The sequence below is a fragment of the Lepisma saccharinum genome, chromosome 26 (assembly GCF_977018435.1).
Source record: "Lepisma saccharinum chromosome 26, izLepSacc3.1, whole genome shotgun sequence".
Taxonomy (NCBI): domain Eukaryota; kingdom Metazoa; phylum Arthropoda; class Insecta; order Zygentoma; family Lepismatidae; genus Lepisma; species Lepisma saccharinum.
The window spans coordinates 32081348-32102761 of NC_139254.1; the positions used below are offsets into that span (position 1 = coordinate 32081348).

Here is a 21414-nt window from a genome sequence, read left to right on the forward strand (position 1 = left end):
AATTTCAGAAAGTTTACCCCACATTTGAACAATACGACAACCTAATATATGAAAGTCGGTTTACAAAGCTGTGCCATAGAAGAACGTTACAGGAAATAGTATTCTTGTGGAAGTTGTTAAATAACGAGGTAGATGCTGAACATCTACTCTGCCAGATAAATGTTCAAATCCCGTCGTCGAAAACTAGACTCAAGAACGAAGTTTTTCTTATAAAGAAGGCTAGATCGGAAATTAAAAAGAAATCTCCATTGTGGAGAATGTGCACCAGTTACAATAAATTGCTAATCAAGAATAACACCATTGACATCTTTTCTATGAACCTAAGGGACCTCAGTAAAGCCACTATTAACACAATAACCTAAGCTTAAACACATAATTTCCTAATGAAATAATATGTGATCAAGTGTGTGTGTGTGTATATATATAGGAAATAATTTTAATGTATTTTATGTAGGTGTGTGTGTGTGTATATATATATATATATATATATATACATATTACAGAAATATATGTAATTGTATTCACTATGTATCCTTCACATGGGCTCTGTAATTAGGTATGTACCTGTTGAGTTCGATAAATAAATAAATAAATAATGGAAAACGTTATTGGAAAAAAATAAAAGTAACTTTTGATGACGTTACTTTTATTGCAATACTGTTATAGTTATAATTACTAAATTTTAAAAGTAGCTATTAACAGTTAGAATTACTCAAAAATCCCGGGTTCGATACCCAGCGGAGGCATGTGTTTCGAACCCCACTTTAAATTGTAGATCCAGTCGCGATTAGTCTTACTGTGCATAAAGTGGACTTAAAACAACAAATTAATTCAAAAAGAAACTGTAATTGTGTTAGAAGTAATTGGTTACTTCCGAACACTGAAAGTGGATTCGAATTCAAGATTCAAATATCAATCTAAACTCAAGACACAAAGTGTTCCCAAGCAATGAGATGCATTTAATATTTCTTCTGAGAGCGAGGAATTCTTGAAATTGACTTTGTTTGGTAGGATGTTTAGGTATTATTACGTAAATTTTTCACACTGCATATTGTTGAATATCCACAAAAACGGATCTTTGTGGACAGTCTAATGAGTAATCGATTAATATCGATTGTGTTACGTTGTTTGCTCGAAGAGGTATTTGAACGCGTTCCTTCAAAAGTGGATATAGGAGGTAGAAGCACGTCTATTTTTAACTTCTTTTTCAAATCGCCAATATTTCTATATTGAAGAGTCGACAATATCGCAATTTACAGAAAATGCTGTTTAACATTCAACTATTTATTGCCATAGACAGAAGTTTATATAATTTTAAGTTGCTCTAAATTAGTATTTTTAGATGTTTAGAAAATTTCGAATCTTCACGTATGCTAGTTATCGAGATATCAACTGGCCACTTTCGTTCGATTGTTCCCATCACTGATAGAAGAACATTTATTTTATGATAATTTACGATGTGTGTAGTTACAATTCTTTATATCTATGACTAACAAAATTTGACTTTATAGCTCTGCTAATTTCGGATAGTTGACACTTTCAGGTAGCAGCAGAAAAAACCACATGTAACACGCAGTCCAACAAGACCATAAGTAGATAGAAGCATGAAAAAATTCACAACAGTAGTTGTATTTGTGATATAACCAGTGCCGGAAAGTATGAGCCCCCCCTCATGCAGATTTGCCTACACTTAAAACTTGCTCAACATGCCCATATGAGCTTTTTGCTCAAGTGTGGAACCCCGTCTAATCCAAGATTTTTGTAAAAATGCCCTCGGGAATTTCCTGAGAAAGTATGACCCCCCTCAGATTGATTTGCCTACACTTATAAAAGGCACTTCTGTGAGATTGTTGTCCATAAACCTGTCAAAAATATGCCCCTTTTGATATTTTTTTTGCCCACACCTAAAACTACGCAAACGTATTAACACACACACACACACACACACACACCCCACACACACACACACACCCACACACACATTGACCTTGACCTTGACCTTGACCTTGACCATGACCTTGACCCTGACCTTGACCTTGCCCATGACCTTGACCTTGACCTTGACCTTGACCACACCCACCTACATACACACCCACACCCACCCACATACACCCACATACACCCACACCTACCCACACACACACCCACACACACCCATACCCACCTACACACACACATACATATATTTACTTCCGGTCCACTTGTGGCCTATTTCTGCTTTATTTCTGTTGCATTATGTTTTGCAACAAATTATTACCCAATATTATGCATTAGACACGTGTTGTTTTCTGATTGGTTGCTTATGACATAATGTGATGATGTGTTAAATTCTGATTGGCTTATTGTTTCAGATGTTTTCAATGCGGTCCGTGCTTAATGTATATAAAGAGATTTTGCATTGCATATCAGCCAGTATTGAAAAAGTTGTTGAAGAGTACAGATGTGTTGTTGCAGTGCTGCTCATATTTTTTAAACACAAAAATATTGCAGATTTGTATAAATTGAATTACAAATCTATTTGATTTAATATACAGAATTTTTGACAACCTGTCATAGGTTTATTAAGTATAAAGTTTTGATTTGGACCCCAAGAAATTTTATATAAATACCAAAGCCAAAAATATTAACACACATACACACATACACACACACTAAATATACAAATCACACTGCTGAACCCAACTGATATTTTTTATTAAGCATAGAATTTTGATTTGGACCCCAAGAAATTGTATATAATAAACAACAACAAAAATGCCAAATCAAAAATATTGTAATCAATGCAAAAAGAATATATCTAGCCCCAATTGGGCTAAGCATCAAAGGAATTGTAATCCAGACAAATGCAGAACTCCCACAAAAATTTGCCCTAAATGCCATAGAGAATATAGCATGCAATACTTCACATATACACATAAAGGTACTTGCTCTGCACAGTTATCAACATTGCCCCCTCAACCATCTACATCTGGTCTGAAAAGGAAGCATGAAACACCTGTTAATGCTTCACCGGCAAAGCAGCCACGCTATGAACCCATCCATAGCAGTTTTGCTGGCCAATTAAGGGATTATCGGTTTGTATCAGAGCCAAGATGTGGAATTAAGAATTTTTTGAACAGAGTAAATCCTGATGTGCAGGCAATTCTAAATGCACAAAATGGCTCTTATAAGCTGTCCCTCAAATTGTTTACACAATATAAGAAGCCAAATGGCACAAAATTTACACAGCCCCACATAACAGAAACTGTACCGGTATATTCAAATGCAAATTCAGACAAAATAATAAGCAGTTTAATAGATCAATTGAATATTAAACACTCTGAATTTGCAGCAAAAGAATCAGGATGGAGCCTATGTGGATCTCCACACAAGTTATATGTTAATATTTCTGAATTCAACCCATTACAAGGATCTACATATCTGCCATTACCTGCCAATATCAAAAACAAAACAGCCGTGGTTAATATAAAAAATAATGATGATAAATGCTTTTTGTGGTGTATTTTAGCTGCTTTGTATCCAGTTTCAAGGAATCCTGAGAGAATAACTTATTATAAACAACATGAAAATGATTTTGATGAGGCAATGGAGGGTTTAGAATATCCAATGTCTGTCCAGAATATTGATAAATTTGAAAAAAAGGCCAGGCACATCAATGGCAAACAATTATCTATTAATGTATTTACTTGTTCTAGTGGCCGTGACAATTGCTTGATAGATCCTCTCAGAATCAGTACACTTGATGATGAATCTGCTGTTCCGATTGATCTGCTCTTAATTAAAGGAGATGGCACAAATCATTACACTCTGATACATAATCTTGAAGCTTTAGTCAGAACACAACTAGACAAAACTCATAGAATATTCAAGTTGTGCAGAAGATGTTTGTCTGTATTTGATGGTCAAAAAATGGTGAATGGTGTTTGTGAAAAGAATGCAGAAATTGCTAAAAACAAGTTAATTGAGCATCTGAAATACTGTGGGAATCATAAACCTGTTCATATGCTTATGCCTAAGCCAAGTGAAAAAGCAAAATTCAAAAAGTTTGAAGCCTTGTTGGAACACCCAGCATATATTGTCTGTGATTTTGAATCAAACCTCAAACCTCTTGCATTCTGCAATCCAGATCCTGAAGAATCTTCAATTACACCATACCAGTTACATGTACCTTCCAGTTTTTATTATGTGGTTGTACAGGATGGTGTTGTTAGTAAAGAAAATTTATACATGGGAGCAGATGCCATCAAAGAATTTGCACATAGAATAGAAAATGAGTGCCATGACATAGCATCTAATATTTTATTAAAATCAAAACCCATGTTGTCTTTAACAGAGAAACAGATTGAAGATTTCAACAATGCAGAAAAATGCCTGGTATGTGATTCTGAATTTTCAGATACAAATATTAAGATGAAACACCATTCTCATACAGATGGTAAATTCTTAATGGCCCTGTGTAATAGCTGCAATATTCAGATCCAGAGACAAAAATTTGTCCCTATATTTTGCCATGGTGCATCCAATTATGATTTTCATCATTTGATCAGGTACGAGGGGTTTGACAAGCAGAATTTAAATATTTTAGCTGAAAATGATGAGAAATATATTGCCATTAACAAAATAATTAAAGTTAATGGTGTTTCTATTCACTTAAGATTTCTTGATTCCTACAGAATTTTATCGGCTAGCCTGGCTACACTGGCCACTCAATTATCTGATGATCAATTCAAAATCACATGTGCTTTGTTTCCAAATCAGGACCTGAAATTAATTAGGCGGAAGGGTGTATATCCATATGATTATGTTACAGATTTTTCTAAATTTGATGAGTGTTCTCTGCCACCACAACAAGAGTTTTACAGCAAAATCAGAGCATCTGGAATCACTGATGATGATTATCACCATGCCCAATTGATGTGGAACAATTTAAAATGCAAGACATTTGGTGATTATCACAAGGCTTATTTAAAACTTGATGTGACCCTCTTAGCTGATATACTGCAGGCATTCAGAAAATCTTCCATGCAAAATTATGAACTAGATCCAATATATTTTTACAGTGCCCCGGGCCTAGCATGGTCTGCAATGTTTTTAAACACTAAATTTGCAATTGGATCTGATCCAAGATCAAGATATGTATCTGTTTATGGAACAATGTATAAGAGCAGGCATGGTGCAATGTTCTCAGAGATATGCCAGAGCAAATAACAAATATATTCCTGATTATGATCCAGCACTGCCATCAAATTATATACTGTATGTAGATGCAAACAGCCTGTATGGTTATGCCATGATGGATAAACTGCCATATTCAGGGCTTGAATGGGTTGAAGATTTCAATATTGAGAATCTTAAGGATTTTGATGACAGTGACTATGGCCTCTTCTTAGAGGTTGATCTGACAATTCCAGATAATTTACACAACAAATTTTCTGATCTGCCCCCAATTCCCGAGGTTCAGTGCTCACCTGGTTCTAAACAGAAGAAGCTCATGATGACACTGGAGCCAAAACAGGGTTATGTTATATATTACAAAAACCTCCAGTTCCTGATGCATCATGGTGTTCAAGTGACCAAAGTTGGAAAAGTTTTGAGGTTCAGGCACTCAAGATGGTTGAAGCCATATATTAATACAAATACAGAGCTTCGAACATCTGCAATGAGCCAATTTGATAAATCTTTGTTTAAATTGATGGTCAATTCAGTGTATGGCAAAACTATTGAAAATGTCAGAAAACATACCGATGTTAAAATAATTACTGACCCCAGCCTGAGCAAAAAATTGATTGCAAAGCCTAATTTCAATTATAGAAGAATTTATGATGAAAATATGGCACTTTTCAACATGAAAAAAACAAAAATTAAGTTTGATAAACCTATTTATGTAGGGGCTGTAATATTGGAATTGGCCAAATTACACATGTTAAAATTGTATTATGATGTGTTGAAACTTTTTATGGTGATTGTGTAAAATTGATGTACATGGACACAGATAGTTTTGTTCTTGATATTAAAACAGAAGATGTTTATAAAGATATGGCACAGCCTGCATTGCTTGAATATTTTGATACCAGTGAACATACAGAGATTCAACACCACAACAAAAAGGTTCCTGGCAAGTTAAAAGATGAGACACTTGGTGATGTTATTGTGGCATTTGCTGGGTTAAGAGCCAAGATGTACAGTTTTGAAACATGTAGTGGTGCTCTTGCCAAAAAAGCCAAGGGCATTGGCAGAGTAACTGTTGAAAAAGAGCTCCAATTTGAAGATTATAAAAATTGTCTCAAATCATGTAGCACAATCAAAACATCAGAATCCAGAATTCAGAGTGTGGATCACTTATTGACTAGCAGTATTGTAAGAAAAGTGGCTCTGGACCCACATGATGATAAGAGATGCATTTTATCATGTGGCATACATACTCTACCATGGGGGCATTGTGATTTGAAAAATGGCAATAAATGCCCAAACACAGAGCATGATTTGAAATAAATAAACATGCCTATGAACTTATTTGGGTTTAAAAAACAAGGTATTATGGACCTGCCGACACCACAACCCTCTTCTGATATGATATCTAAACTGAGTGGTTTCTTAATTATTCATCTGAACAGCATACTTACAGATGTTGATGATGAAACAGGCAAAATATTGTACATATTTAACAATAATTTAAATCATTACCAATTACCTGTAGGTGGGCAATTGCAATTTATTACAACCCCTGAGGGCAATGTCAAGATTTCAATAGGGAGAAATATTTATAGAATTAAGCACTCAAACATGATTTCTGGCACTGTTTATACTGTTTCTGCTGGTGACTGCTTATATATTGAGGTCCCGGGATCATATGACAAGCTTATACCCTTTTTTATAGAATTAAGAATCAGATACTCTTTACTCAGATTTACAAGCTTTACAAACCACACTCAATGCCAGTCTTCAATTAGAAATTACAAATTTACAATCACAATGCATGGACCCTCTTCTTAAAATTGATTCTGAACTCAAATTGTTGCTTCAAAAATATACTGATTTGGCCACATTGGATAATTTTCAAAGTTTAGAAGAAGCTGTAGCAGTTCTTCAAGCCAAATTTAAGACCCAGGCCACCAATTCTGAGCAATTGAAGCAACAATTGGAAGAGCAAATAAATAATGTCCAGGCACAGCTCCAAACAATTGTCAAAAGCATAAAATCACAAGAAGATTTTGATCTAGTGATTTCCACTCTAAAAGAACAGATTCAATCACTCCAAATACCTAATCTGGACCCTCTGCACAATGCCATAGCCGAGGTTAAAGAAAAAATTGAGACGCTTGAAAATTTTATGAACAATTTGCCATCTTCTGATGCTTTGGGTGCAATAACTCGGAGTGTTGCCAACATTAAGCTGCAACTTGAAACATATGAAGATTTTGGAAAAATTCAAAGTACCATAACCCATCTTGAAGGTACAATAGCAGCAGTGCAAAGTGATTTGGCAAATGTACAAGAAACTCTAGAATCTCGCCTGCCCGGTATTGTAGATACTCTTGTTAGTGTCCAGCACCAAATCACAAAGCTTGAAAACCTCAACACTGAATCTGAGCTATCTCATTTTCATCATTTGATTGATGATATTCAAACAAAACTTGAAATTTTACAACAATCCACACCCACTCAGGCAGATATAGCCCTGCTCCAAAATGCTATGCAAAATGTGGCTGATGCTTCTGAATTAAACAATGTAAAATTGGCACTTGAATCTTTGCAAAATACAGTATCAAATCTTCCTACATCACAGGAACTTAAAAATATTAAGAGGGCAGTGAATAGGATATTGAAATCAGAAGATATCAAGAATATCCAAGCAGAGATCAAACATCTCACTCAGACAGTGGCCACTCTACCAACCAATCAACATATTAATGAACTGCATGCCCTGCTTGAGGATATCAGAAGACAGGTCCATGATCTTACTGCTCAAAATTCAAAATTGGCAGTTGTTGAAAATTTGCAACAAATTGTAGCTAATATCAAGCAACAGCTAGGGACCATGGAATCCAATCAAGCAAATGCTTTGTCTGTTTTTGCCACCCAGCTTCAAGAAATTGTGCAACAATACAAGAAACTTATTGTGGACATAAAAATCAAGCCAGGCCATGATGATGTTGTTAGGACCATCAATGAGCACCTTGAATCTGTAACAAGCAGATTGCTTACAGCAGAAAAAGAAATAACAGGCATAATCGAGAATCCAAAACATACAGTAATTCTTGAATTGTACAGCATCCCCAACAAAGAATATGATTCACCATTTACACCAGGTGGCAAAATATATATGCTATCCCCTGCACAATTTTATTATCAATTTTTTGTTGGGGGCACATTGAGACCAATCAAGATCAAATATTGGCTTCAACCACAGGCACACCACTACCCCACCTTATCAATAACAAATGCTGACAACAAACCAAAAATCACCAGTGTAGAGTTAGAGGATTTTACAGATCCCAATACATTAGAAACAGCATATGTTGAAGATGATGGATCTCTGGAATTTAAAATACAAATAGGGGACAAATTATATGTAGAAAATCCTGCAGTATCAGCTGCTGAACACCCCATAGTTGCAATATTCTTGTTTTCATATTATGTCTAGAGAAATAATTGTTGATGAACTACACAGACAAGCCAGACATAATTTTAAGAGACTGCCAGTAGTCACAAAAGGCATAGATGATTTATGGCAAGGGGACTTGATTGAAATGGCAAGTGGACAGTTGAAAAACTTAGACAAAATCAACAAGGGCTACAAGTATCTACTCACTGTAATAGATACATTTTCAAAATTTGCCTGGGCTGTGCCACTCAAATCCAAGACTGGAAAATGTGTTACAGAAGCCATCAGGACAATCATCAATCAGAGTGGAAGATCACCGCGCTATTTGCAAACAGATAATGGCAAAGAATTTTATAATTCTGTGTTTCAACAATTTATTAAAAGCCAGGCAATAAAACATTATTCGAGTTACAGTGATCTCAAAGCCTCAATTGTAGAGAGATTCAACAGAACCCTAAAAAATCTTATGTATAAACAATTTACCCTCCAAGGTAATTATAAATGGATTAATATTCTTCCAGAACTTCTACATAAATATAACAACTCGGTCCATTCCACAATCAACATGAAACCCTCTGAAGTAACTTCATCTGATGAGCAAAAATTGATCTGGACTGTTTATTATCCTAGATACCAGCCAACAACAAGAAAGGCCAAATACAGGGTGGGTGATCAAGTAAGAATCAGCAAATATAAGCACTTATTCAAAAGAGGCTTTACAAGAAACTGGAGCACTGAATTATTTACAGTGGTTCAAGTTAAACCTGGGACCCTTAACATATATAATAAAAGATCACCGAGGAGAAATTCTCAAAGGCAGATTCTATGAAGAAGAACTCAGCAAAACTAAACAGCCTGACACATATCTCATAGAAAAAATCATCCGCAGAAAAGGCAACAAGTTATTTGTCAAATGGCTAGGACTTCCAGAACACAGCTGGATCGATGCAGACAAAGTGATAATATGAGCACCTGGGATGTTATAAAAAGGCTGCCAGAACCTGAACAGCAGATTAAGAGAAATGGCAAGTTGCTGCCTGAAAATATTAGATGTCTTATTGTTGGGCCATCAGCTTGTGGTAAAACTACACTAATGGTTGATAATTTTTTATTGGCACCAAACTGGTTAGATTGGAAAAACAGGCACTTGTATGTTTTCTCTAAGAGCTTGGAACAATTAAAATATCAGCAGCTGATGAGGCTATATGATGGATTGGATATTGCCACTTTTGAATCAGATGTTAAGCCACTTCATGAATGTCTCGATAATTCTGTTGTTGTGTTTGATGATATTATACTGGATAATCAAAACAAGGTTAGAAATTTCTTTACACAGGGCCGACACAAAAACATTGATTGCTTCTACCTGGCACAGACTTTTTCAAAAATACCGAAGCAGCTGATCCGAGACAACAGCAATTTTGTATGTGTGTTTCATCAAGATCATACCAACCTCAAACACATACATGATGAATATGTAGGTGGGGACTTGAGCTACAATGATTTTTCCAAGTTTTGCAGTAGGTGCTGGAACCAGGACAGTTATGGGTTTGTCACAATTGATATGACAAGAAAACCCAGTAGTGGCAAAGACAGAAATAAAATCAATAATTTTCTAGACATTGAAACATATATAAATAACCATGAAAAGGCCAATCATTGATGATCTTAAATTAAGAGATTATCTTGTAAAAAGACTTAAGGGATGGAAATCACAGAACCGAGGAATTTATGAACAACACAAACAAACAGAACAGCCTATTATTGATGCTATTAGTGAATTAGGTAAAAATATCAAAACTGTTACAGAGCAAAATCAAAATTTGATCACAGAGCTTGTACCTGTAGCTGCAAGGAACATATTAGATTATCCAATCACCCCACTTTCCAGTATTCATACACCTAGTCCTATTGCTCCTCGAAGAATTGAAGCTACTCAGGATCCTATTGAATTGGGTCTTCTTGCTCAAAAATATTTAAGCACACCTAAAGACAACAAAGATGAGGTTTTTGGCTTATATGCTGACACAGAGCGTGATGGTAGCATCATACATAGAATTGGCAAATTTCAGAGTAACATTAATGGGAGATGATATAATTGTTTATTCAGAATCTCATCTTGGACAAAGAGGTGGTTTTGTTAAATATCCCGGCACACCTGGGTTGTGGGAACTGATGACTAGGAAAAGGCCTGGCAGCTATACAGATCAAGATTATGAACATTACAAAGAAATATTAATAAAATCAGACGCTCTATACCAGAACAATGATCCCACACAAAAAAGAGTCAAGTCTAGCAGTGGGGCAAAATACAATAATTTAATCAAGCCCATATGGTCACAGATCAAGACTGGCAGTGGAATCAAACAATACAACACCCTGCCTAAAGAATTTGTGTGGGTTGATGATGTCAGGAAACTTGTAGATAGGTTATTGGTGATAGCTGGGGAGGAAAATGCTGGCAACCACAATTTTTACAATGAAAAGGTTGGAATTATGGACATGATAAGCACAAAATTGTATAATTTTATAGTGAATGACAATAAGGGGATTGGATATCTCATAAAAATTATTAATACTCTACCACCTAAATTTTGGAATATTTCTGAGGGTCGGGGCCTGATTAATGACATTATAAACAAGCTGCCATTTGAACTACATATTCCAGGCTATCAGTATTGTGGTCCAGGCACAAAACTGGATCATAGATTAAACAGAGGTGATCCTGGTGTTAATCCTCTAGATGCTGCTTGTAGAGACCATGACATAGCATACAACACACATTCTGATCTTGACAAGAGACATGTTGCAGACAAAAAATTAGAAGAGGCTGCATTTGGTAGATTTGTAAGCAAAGATGCTTCTTTAAGTGAAAAAATAGCAGCATTGGGAACCACCATAGCTATGAGCACCAAACAAAAACTGGGGTGGGGGTTGTGAATATGTATATAATAAACCTACAATGAAGGCCAAGGGTGTTATGTATCAAATACCTTATGCAGGTCTCAAATCTCTTGGGCCTATTGATAGCCTTTTGACCAAAAAGCAGCGCAAGAAAAAAAATTCTTGTATTGCAAAGGGACATGGTATGAAATTGTTGCTTAGTACCCCCCAATTGAAAAAATTACAGCAATCAAGAAAAAAATCACATGTGGGGGGATTTATATTTACCATCCCTGCCATCTTAGCTGCTTTCGGGGCTGTGTGGAGCTTGGCTGGGGGATCAGCTGCCATAGCAAAAACAGTAATAGATGCCAAGAAGAATAAGGCAGAATTAGATGAATTGAAGCGCCATAACCTGGCCATGGAGAAACAAGGCAAAGGTGTTAAGAGAGCCATGAATAAGTTTAAAAAAAACAAGAGCCGCTTACAAACCAAGATATTGAAGCTTTAATCAAGCCACTGGGCATCAAAAATTTTAGAGGTGTGTACATGTCTGATTCTTTACCAGAACAACCACTCAACAAAGAGTGTGGCATTGTTAATTTGGATAAGTACAAAAATCAGGGCACTCACTGGATTTGTTATCTTAAATATTTAAAAGATGAGGCATTTGTGTTTGATTCATTTGGAGGTGTTCCACCTGAAAATTTAATAAAATATCTAAAATCAGCTAATCTTTATTACAATAATGCCCGTGTTCAAAATTTCAAAGATGTTAATTGCGGACATTTGTGTTTATCTGTTCTTAGATATATGTCTCAAATAAATAAACCATCAATTGAAAATTTTCAAAAAGCCTTGTGGTATTTAAAACATCATGGGGGTATTCCATCTCACCAGCCAAAATTCAATATTGAAACTCAAATTGCATGATGACATAGTGTATCCCAAAACAATAGCTCTCAGAGAATTTTATGGCATGTACTTGATCCCTAATATTACACACCACAACAATACAATTGCAGTAGGGGATCAAAAAATTGTCATCACTCCAGGGCAATATAATCTATCCACTCTAAATGCTCAATTACCCAGAGGTGTAGTGTTAAGTCAAAATTCTGTCACTCACAGAGTAGAGATTGTATCTGCTACAGAAACAGTGGATCTGGGTACTACAGGAGAGCTGTTAGGCTTTGAGAACAACACAAAACTTGAACCAGGCATCAAACACACTGCTATTAATATACCTAAATTCTTAGCCATAGAGACTCTGAATATTCACTGTAATGTGGCTGAGGGTATGATCACAAAATCAAATGGCATAGGCACTCACAAACAAACTGGCATCATTGCAACATTCAAACCTAATTCTGAATTTATGGAGCCCATCATCTACACTCCATCCCCAACATTATATTTTCCTGTGTGCCATAATAGAATAGATAACATTGAATTGATGGTCACTAATGAAAAAGAAGAATTCGTTGATTTTGCTGGAGCCACAACAACTGCAATCATAGAGATTAATATTTAAATAAAAATACATACAAAAAAAATGGAAAATATTGAGAGTTATGAGCTACAATCATTCCCTCCAAACAGGAGGACATTTGCAAATTTAAATCAACCCAACACAGAAATTGAGGTTGATCTTGATGTAGGGGATGGCTTTATACACCCCTACAGAGCAGATCTATACATCAAATTTGATGTTGTAAAGCTCGATGGAACAGATTATCCGGCAAATTCAAATATAAGATTGGTGGACAATTTTGTGCCGCATCTGTTCTCTGAAATTGAGATCAGAAAACATGGTGTTGTTATAAACAGAGTGGATTATCCCGGCATTACCTCCACAGCTTTGGCCACCCTAAAATTATCCAAAACCGAGGCTTCTTACTACAAAATAGGTGGATTTGAGGCTGGTGATAAAATATTATCCAAGAGCCACACAGTGCTGTTCCCTATGCGCCTGTTGCCAGGATTCTTCTCAGATTACAAAGATATTATGTGGAAGGGTGGTTTAAGAATCACATTTAGAAGAGCTGCAAATGATAATAATGCCTTGATGAGGTACAGCACATTAAATTCTACAGGGGAAGCTTTGCCCAATACCTTACCTGATGAAGGCAAATGCATTATTCAGACTATGGAGCTAAGAATCCCAGTTGTTGAATATGAGGCCAGTTATGCTCTTAAATACAAAGCAGATATAATAAAAAATCCACAGATTCCTTTACAATTTTATACATATCAATGTGTACAAAAACCTGCCGCTGGTACCTATTATGAGTTTGATGCTACAAATTCATTCTCCAGTATACAATATGACATGCCGGATTTTGTGGTGGTATTGTTTCAGAATGGAAGACACAATAATCAGGAAAAAAATTCAAGTAGATTTGATAACTGCAACATCAAGAACATATATCTTAAAAATGGCAGAAATGAGGTATTTCCTAGAGAAAATTATAATTTAGACATTTCCAAGGATGATTTCCTTAAATTATATGAAGCATTTACAGCATACAAAAGGGTCACTACTGGCAATACTGATATGTATTACACACCAGATGAATTCAAAGCACAGAGACCCATGTTTGTAATCAACACTTCAAAAAGAAAACAAGTTGTGGTGAATGACAGGACAAACATTAAAATTATCTGTGAATTCCATGAGGCATTACCTGATGACACCATATGTAGTGTTATTCTCATAGGGGAAAAATCATATGTTTATGATGTAAGAAATGAGAGAGTCACAGAGCAATTCTAGAAGAGCTCTGCTTATTACATTGTTTTAATATTAGATAAACAAATTGAACCTGGTGTCCAATTGAACTTAAACCGGAAGTAAATATGTGTGTGGGTGTGGGTGGGGGTGGGTGGGTGTGTGTATGTGTGTGTGTGTGTGTGTGTGTGTTAATACGTTTGCGTAGTTTTAGGTGTGGGCAAAAAAAATATCAAAAGGGGCATATTTTTGACAGGTTTATGGACAACAATCTCACAGAAGTGCCTTTTATAAGTGTAGGCAAATCAATCTGAGGGGGGTCATACTTTCTCAGGAAATTCCCGAGGGCATTTTTACAAAAATCTTGGATTAGACGGGGTTCTACACTTGAGCAAAAAGCTCATATGGGCATGTTGAGCCTGTTTTAAGTGTAGGCAAATCTGCCAGAGGGGGGTTCATACTTTCCGGCACTGGTTATATCACAAATACAACTACTCACAACCTTATATTTTCTAAAAGCGTGAACAAAACTTCAAGCAGAAACTTTAAAAAAAAATACAAAAGGAGGAAATGTTATTAGACTAAAGAATTTTACATAGACCCAGGGCTTACGGAAGAATTAAAGCTCAAAATTCAAATTTTATTCTTATGCAGATTTCATATATTGGAACAAGGAATGTTTTTCTGAAATAAAGGTATTTACAGAACAATTCCCAATCCCCAATAACTTAAGCGAGAAAATGACAAATGTATTAACAAGGCTTCAAGGACAGTAGATTATCAAACTTTGCAAAATGTCATAATTTCGTTAACAAAACTAATGTATTATATTGGTTTCGGATTTTCATAAATAATAATAAATATAAACACAAATTGTAATGAATTTTAGTACACCTTCCTCTTAAATACCTCACTTTGGACCTTGTTGAAACATATTTTCATATTTCTATCTCAGAGGAATCAAGACCAATCCAGTCTCGCTATTTCAGATCACTCTAAAATATATGCATCTGAGTTCTCACCCAAAGTGGTGTAGCACCGTAGTTAGTGTACAGTGAAACTTCTCAATAACGGACAGGCCTTGGGGAAAAATAAATATCCGTAATTAAGAAAGGTCCACTATTCAGAAAAAAAGTGTAGGATGTTACACATAAGATAAGCATATTACAGTACGTACTTTACGAACATGTTTATCTTCCTACATTCAAGGAACATAATACTAAATTTACTAAAGTATCCGTACATACATTACAAATATCAAAAAAGAAAATACTGTATATAGATAATGTAATCCTCATTTCCAGTCCACAATTTAAAGATGTCACTTTTGTTTCTTAAAATGTCACTGATTTGTGTTTTTCCAACAGCAAACCGCACGGCTGTGTCTAGAACACTAAGTTTTGTCTCTCGTAGATGTTGATGAATTCAACTTTTTATTTTGAAGTCAGTCGTTTGCGTTTCGCCGACATCGTAGCAGAAGAGACACACACTTAATCAAGATATCCACAAAGAATACTGTCTATTGTCTGCACTTTTTAAAAGATATACGTTCGGTGTAACATGAAGCAATGCACGCTAGTTCGAAATACTGGTCATTGTTGTGTGGAATTCCAGGAATTCCGACCGTTTGCTTTCAGGCTGTACGTTATTAAGAAGTTTTATTTGCGTTGGGGGAGTGGTTTTCAGTGTCCGCGTCCGTTATTAAGAATGTCCGTTATTGAGAAGTAATATTGCCATTAAACCCCATGTATTTCTGTCGGGAAATTTAGAAATGTCCGTAATTTAGAGCTGTCCGCTATTCAGAGGTGTCCGTCAGGAGACGTTTTACTGCAGCACAATATTTGGTATGGTGTGACTACAAATGGTGTAACAGGACACCAAAAATGGTGTTTAAATACGTGAATTCCACATTAACACCAAAAGGGATGTACTGTTACCTCCAGTATGGTGGCAACTCAGTAGCATATTTTTTTTTAGAGTATGTGACAAGTTACCAGTTGTTTACTCATGGGAATGTGAACAGCATGTAGCTTCATGCATGGAATAATGAAAACTGTATGTAGTGGTTTTCCCGACACTACAAGAAAACTTCTCTCTACTTCATAAATTATTTGATCGGATCAGGATGATGATGGTGTTGATGATTTCGGGTATACGAAATGTAAAATTGCGTACTCACGAACTTTTGTGCTTGAAATGGTATTTCAGCGAAGAGATATGTGGGTAGTATGGAATATCCTTGTGATATTTCGACATCATTCAACACAATTTGTACAAGAAGAAAATAGTTCCATATCTCAAAAAAGAGAAAGTAAATTCATTAAAGTACGTTACCATTCTGAAATTCAAAATTACTTTTTCTTACTACTAACCTCTAAACATATCTTCTTCTGAAAGCATCACTTCATACCACCAAGTGTTGTCGAATGGTTGTGTGCCACCATATTCTACTGGCAGAATTTCTGGTTTTATATGAGAGTCAAGGTTAAAATCTTTACCCATTATCATAATCTGGAAGAGTTTTAAAATAAACCATATTATAAAAAGGACCTTCATGATGCACATGAAAGTAATCTTACATAGAAGAATAAATTATGTAGAAAATTTAATGAAGCTATTAATTTCATAATAATTGAACCATATATTTGTGTTTTTCATTTGTGACAGTATCTCGTACATGTTATTAGTTGCAATATATTGCAGTGCATAATATGTATTTGGAGAAGTCTACAATTGCAACCAAAATTTCACTTATTAATTAAAAATATAAAAAACAACGGACCGTGTATAAATGGTTTGTAACTTCTTTGTGGAATTTTATGCATATATTTGATTTTCTGACCATTACTGGAAACAATATGGTAATAAATAAATCAAGTCTGATGAGACTAATAACACTGTTCTAAATACACATTTTGTTACAGAAATTAAAGTACCCAGTCTTTACTAATCTGAGGATGCTGAACACGGAAATTTCATTAAAAAAAGTACCATTTGCTCTCGTTTTGCGTAACCGAACGGGTTGGGGGAGAGCAGACACATTCAAGGGTCCCAGTCAACTCTAGTATATATGGCAACACTGCTGGTGGTCTGGCACGTCGCATTCCAGAATGTTACGCCATCCTATGCTGTTTCAGATCCCCTCAACATTGGCCAGTTTGCATTCAGTTGTGCAGTGTCTCCAGATTGTTAGATTTACAGCGATGTGGCAACACTGGTGACTGTTTGGCAACGTAGCATCCCAAGATCAGCACTCCATTCCGACATGTCATGTATTCAGAGAAGTATTCACCACCTTTGGCTGCCAGCGAACCCAACAAGATACCTAACTAACTAACTTTCTAGCCTTCTTAAACCCGAAAATTTATGGCGGCAGCAACACAGGTCTTTCATCTATCACTATCCTGGACAAGATCAATCTAATCTTTTCCATCCGTACCGATTTCCCTTAGGTCCATCTCAACGTTATCCCTACATCTTCGTCTTGGTTTCCTACAGGTCTCTTACCATCAGGTTTCACCAACAAGAATCATGTAAACCACAAGATAACACAGCCCGAATTAAACTACCTAATCAGGGACTTGGAACTTCCCGAAAATAAAGCCGAATTGTTGGCCTTACGGCTGAAAGAATGGACTCACCTTGCAAATAATGTGAAGGTACTACTCTTTAAAGTCAAAGAATTTATTCCATTTTTCTATACAAAATGGAACCTGAATGTCTGCCATGACAAAAGCTTATTCGCATCGATGAATATATCACATAGGACCGTGGACTGGAGACTTTTTATCAATTCCTCCAAGTTCTCTCTTAAAGCAGTTTTGCTGCACCACGATAATGTTCTAACTTCAACTCCTGTTGTCCATGTAGTTGACATTAAGGAAACTTATGAATATGAAAGAAATTCTTCGGCGATGGCAAGTGAACTGCATGTAGGGATCGCGACTGAAATCTAACCGAAATAAAAGAAAATGATTCCGACGAACTTTCAGTTTTTCTGAACCTAAACTAAAACGGCAAAGGAAAGTTTCTGTCTTGCGGAAGTGAGAACGAAATTTTGGTTCAATTTCGGTTCGAACTGGAATTGACATCTACATAATTTCAGTTTCTGTACCCAGAACTGGTTTATTGCGATGCACATTAACAGTTAATTAATTGAAACGTAATTTTTGAGAAGAAGATTCAGTTCGGGAGAACCGAAATGTTAAGGTTCAGGTTATAGTTTCAGTCTTCATGTAATTAAGCACAGATTATTTAGTTCGGGTTTGATCGGTGTGGAATAGAAGGTGAATCATTTCAAGATATCAGTTTTCCTGCGTGACGAGTTTGAAGGTTTCCATACCTCCCTCACATGATCGCTGTTTTGTTTCGTGATCTGTTGCTTGTAGGTTACTGATGTCAGCGCTATCGGCTAGTAGATTGGAGTAGGGATGGCCAGATCCGGATCCTAGCGGATCCGAAATCAATGTTCTTCATTGACGGCAACCTGACAGGTGAGAAGTATTTGACAATGCTTTGTGAGCAGTTTGTCCCTGCCATCCAAATGTCGACACGGGACTTTAATCGTGTTTAGTTCCAACAGGACGGAGCGCCGCCACACTATGGACGGGGTGTTCGACAATACGTACATGAACCCTTTCCACAATTATGGATTGGAAGACGACGTATGATCGAATGGCCTGCAAGATCCATCCATCCCGATCTATCACCCCTGAATTACTTCTTACCGGGGCACATGAAGGACAAAGTGTATCGCACCAAACCACACTCCCTGAATGATCTACAGAATCGCATTGTGGACGAAACAAGAGGACTTTCTCGGGATATGCTACAACGTGAACTTTGCAGTTTTTACGATCGGTTGACATAGTATTGTCAGACAGTCGACGGGAAGCAGTTTCAGCACTTGCTTTGAGGCATTCTGTAAGTCAATGTCATGTTTTCCTGTTCATGCTCTCTGTTTACTTGCAGTGTACAGTTACCCACAAGAATACAGTAAACAATTCTTTCAGACAAATCTCATTATTTGCAGTCAAACGTAACACACCCTATCTCTTCCACGAATGGCGATAGGTCCAAGATGAGTTCGGATTGTCATTTTTGGGACGATTCTAGCCTAAATTGATGTGTCATACATATCCCTCTCCATTTGAAAATATTGTGTGATATCCAATATGGCGGAATCCAAGATGGCTGTCATGATGGCCAAACCCCCATTCATTGCAGTTTTCGCACCAATACCCACTTGCAATATGTGATTTTCCTCCGTCCACGGGTCTCGTTATTACTGGCCTGTTCCGATACTTTTGACTAACCCTGTATAGTGTGTGTGCGCGCGTGAGCGATTTGTAATTAATTAATACACTTACAAGGCAGGTCTAAGTCTCCCTCTCCGATTTCCATGAAACGTGCAGGTGTATAGAGCGGCCCAAAGGAAGAAATATGTGTTTTTGTGTTTCAGCTAAAAAAACCTGTTTTAGGGGCAAAAACCCCCTCAAAGGTCAAGATGAAGACAAATTGACGCGGGGATCTGACCCCTGTGTGCCATTCCGATTTCCATGAAATTTGGCAGGTGTATGGACGGGCCCGAAGGAAGAAGTAAGTGTTTTTGTGTTTCAGCTAAAAAACGGTTTTAGGGGCAACCCACCCCCCTCTCAAATGTCGAGATGAGGAGAAATTGAAGTGAGGATCTGACCCCGAAACCACGTAAATATAGCATAGGAAGAAACAGACGGCATACGGCCCCTCTATACACCTGCCAAATTTCATGGATATCGAAGGGGGACACAGGGGTCAGATGATCCCAAAGTCAATTTGTCCTCATTTTGACATTTGAGGGGGTTTGCCCCTAAAACAGTTTTTTTAGCCGAAACAAAAAAAAACACTTATTTCTTCCTTTGGGTCCCTTTATACACCTGCCACGTTTCATGGAAATCGGAGTGGGACACAGGGGTCAGATCCCCACTTCAATTTGTCCTCATCTTGACATTTGAGGGGAGATTACCCCCTAGAACAGATTTTTAGCTGAAACAAAACAAAAACGTATTTCTTCGTTTGGGCCCGTTTATACACACACCTACCAAGTTTCATGGAAATCGGAGGGGGACACAGGGGGCAGATCCCCACTTCAATTTGTCCTCATCTTGACATTTGAGGGGAGATTACCCCCTAGAAAAAATTTTAACTGAAACAAAAGAAACACGTATTTCTTCCTTTGGGCCCCACTATACACCTGCCAAGTTTCATGGAAATCGGAGGGGGACACAGAGGTCAAGTGCCCACTTAAATTTATCCTCATATTGACATTTGAGGTGGGTTGCCCCAAAAAACAGTTTTTTAGCAGAAACAAAAAAACACGTATTTCTTCGTTTGGGCCCGTTTGTACACACACCTGCCAAGTTTCATGGAAATCGGAGGAGGACACAGGGGTCAGATCCCCACTTCAATTTGTCCTCATCTTGACATTTGAGGGGAGATTACCCCCTAGAACAGATTTTTAGCCGAAACAAAAGAAACACGTATTTCTTCCTTTGGGCCCTACTATACACCTGCCAAGTTTCATGGAAATCGCAGGGGGACACAGAGGTCAAGTGCCCACTTAAATTTGTCCTCATATTGACATTTGAGGGGGGTTGGCCCCTAAAACAGTTTTTTAGCTGAAACCAAAAACACGTATTTATTCCTTTGGACCCTTTTATACACACATCTGCCAAGTATCATGGAAATCGGAGGGGGACACAGGGGTCAGATCCCCACTTGACATTTGAGGGGAGATTACCCCCAGAACAGATTTTTAGCCGAAACAAAAGAAACACGTATTTCTTCCATTGGGCCTCACTATACACCTGCAAAGTTTCATGGAAATCGGAGGGGGACACTTAGATAACCTCAATTGTTAGTCTTACACTTTGTAATTATATAACACTGCATATATTATAATGTTTTATTTTAATTTGTAAAAATGTAACTGTAGACCAATTATAAAATTTTTGTATAACATGTCTATCTTGTTATATGTGTTTAAGGTTTCATCCTGGAATGGGATGTCTCACATTTATGTGTGTTTCCATTTCGAATACATTCGAATGAATACATATTCGTTTCATTGGCATTTACAAAATCACGTCTGACATTTTATGTTAAACAAGTAAGATTATTTTTGTGCACGAGTGTGTTAGCCGATGTGTAGCAAAGT

General features: G+C 36.8%; 1 long non-coding RNA gene across 1 annotated transcript in view; it reads right to left on the bottom strand.

The window, feature by feature from the left end:
- The window catches only part of LOC145979729 (uncharacterized), a 32213-nt gene that overhangs the window by 7360 nt on the left and 3439 nt on the right, over positions 1-21414 (bottom strand). Inside the window, exon 2 of the long non-coding RNA XR_014440808.1 lies at positions 16592-16730. This is a non-coding gene — a long non-coding RNA (uncharacterized LOC145979729). The remainder of the gene's footprint in view (positions 1-16591; positions 16731-21414) is intronic.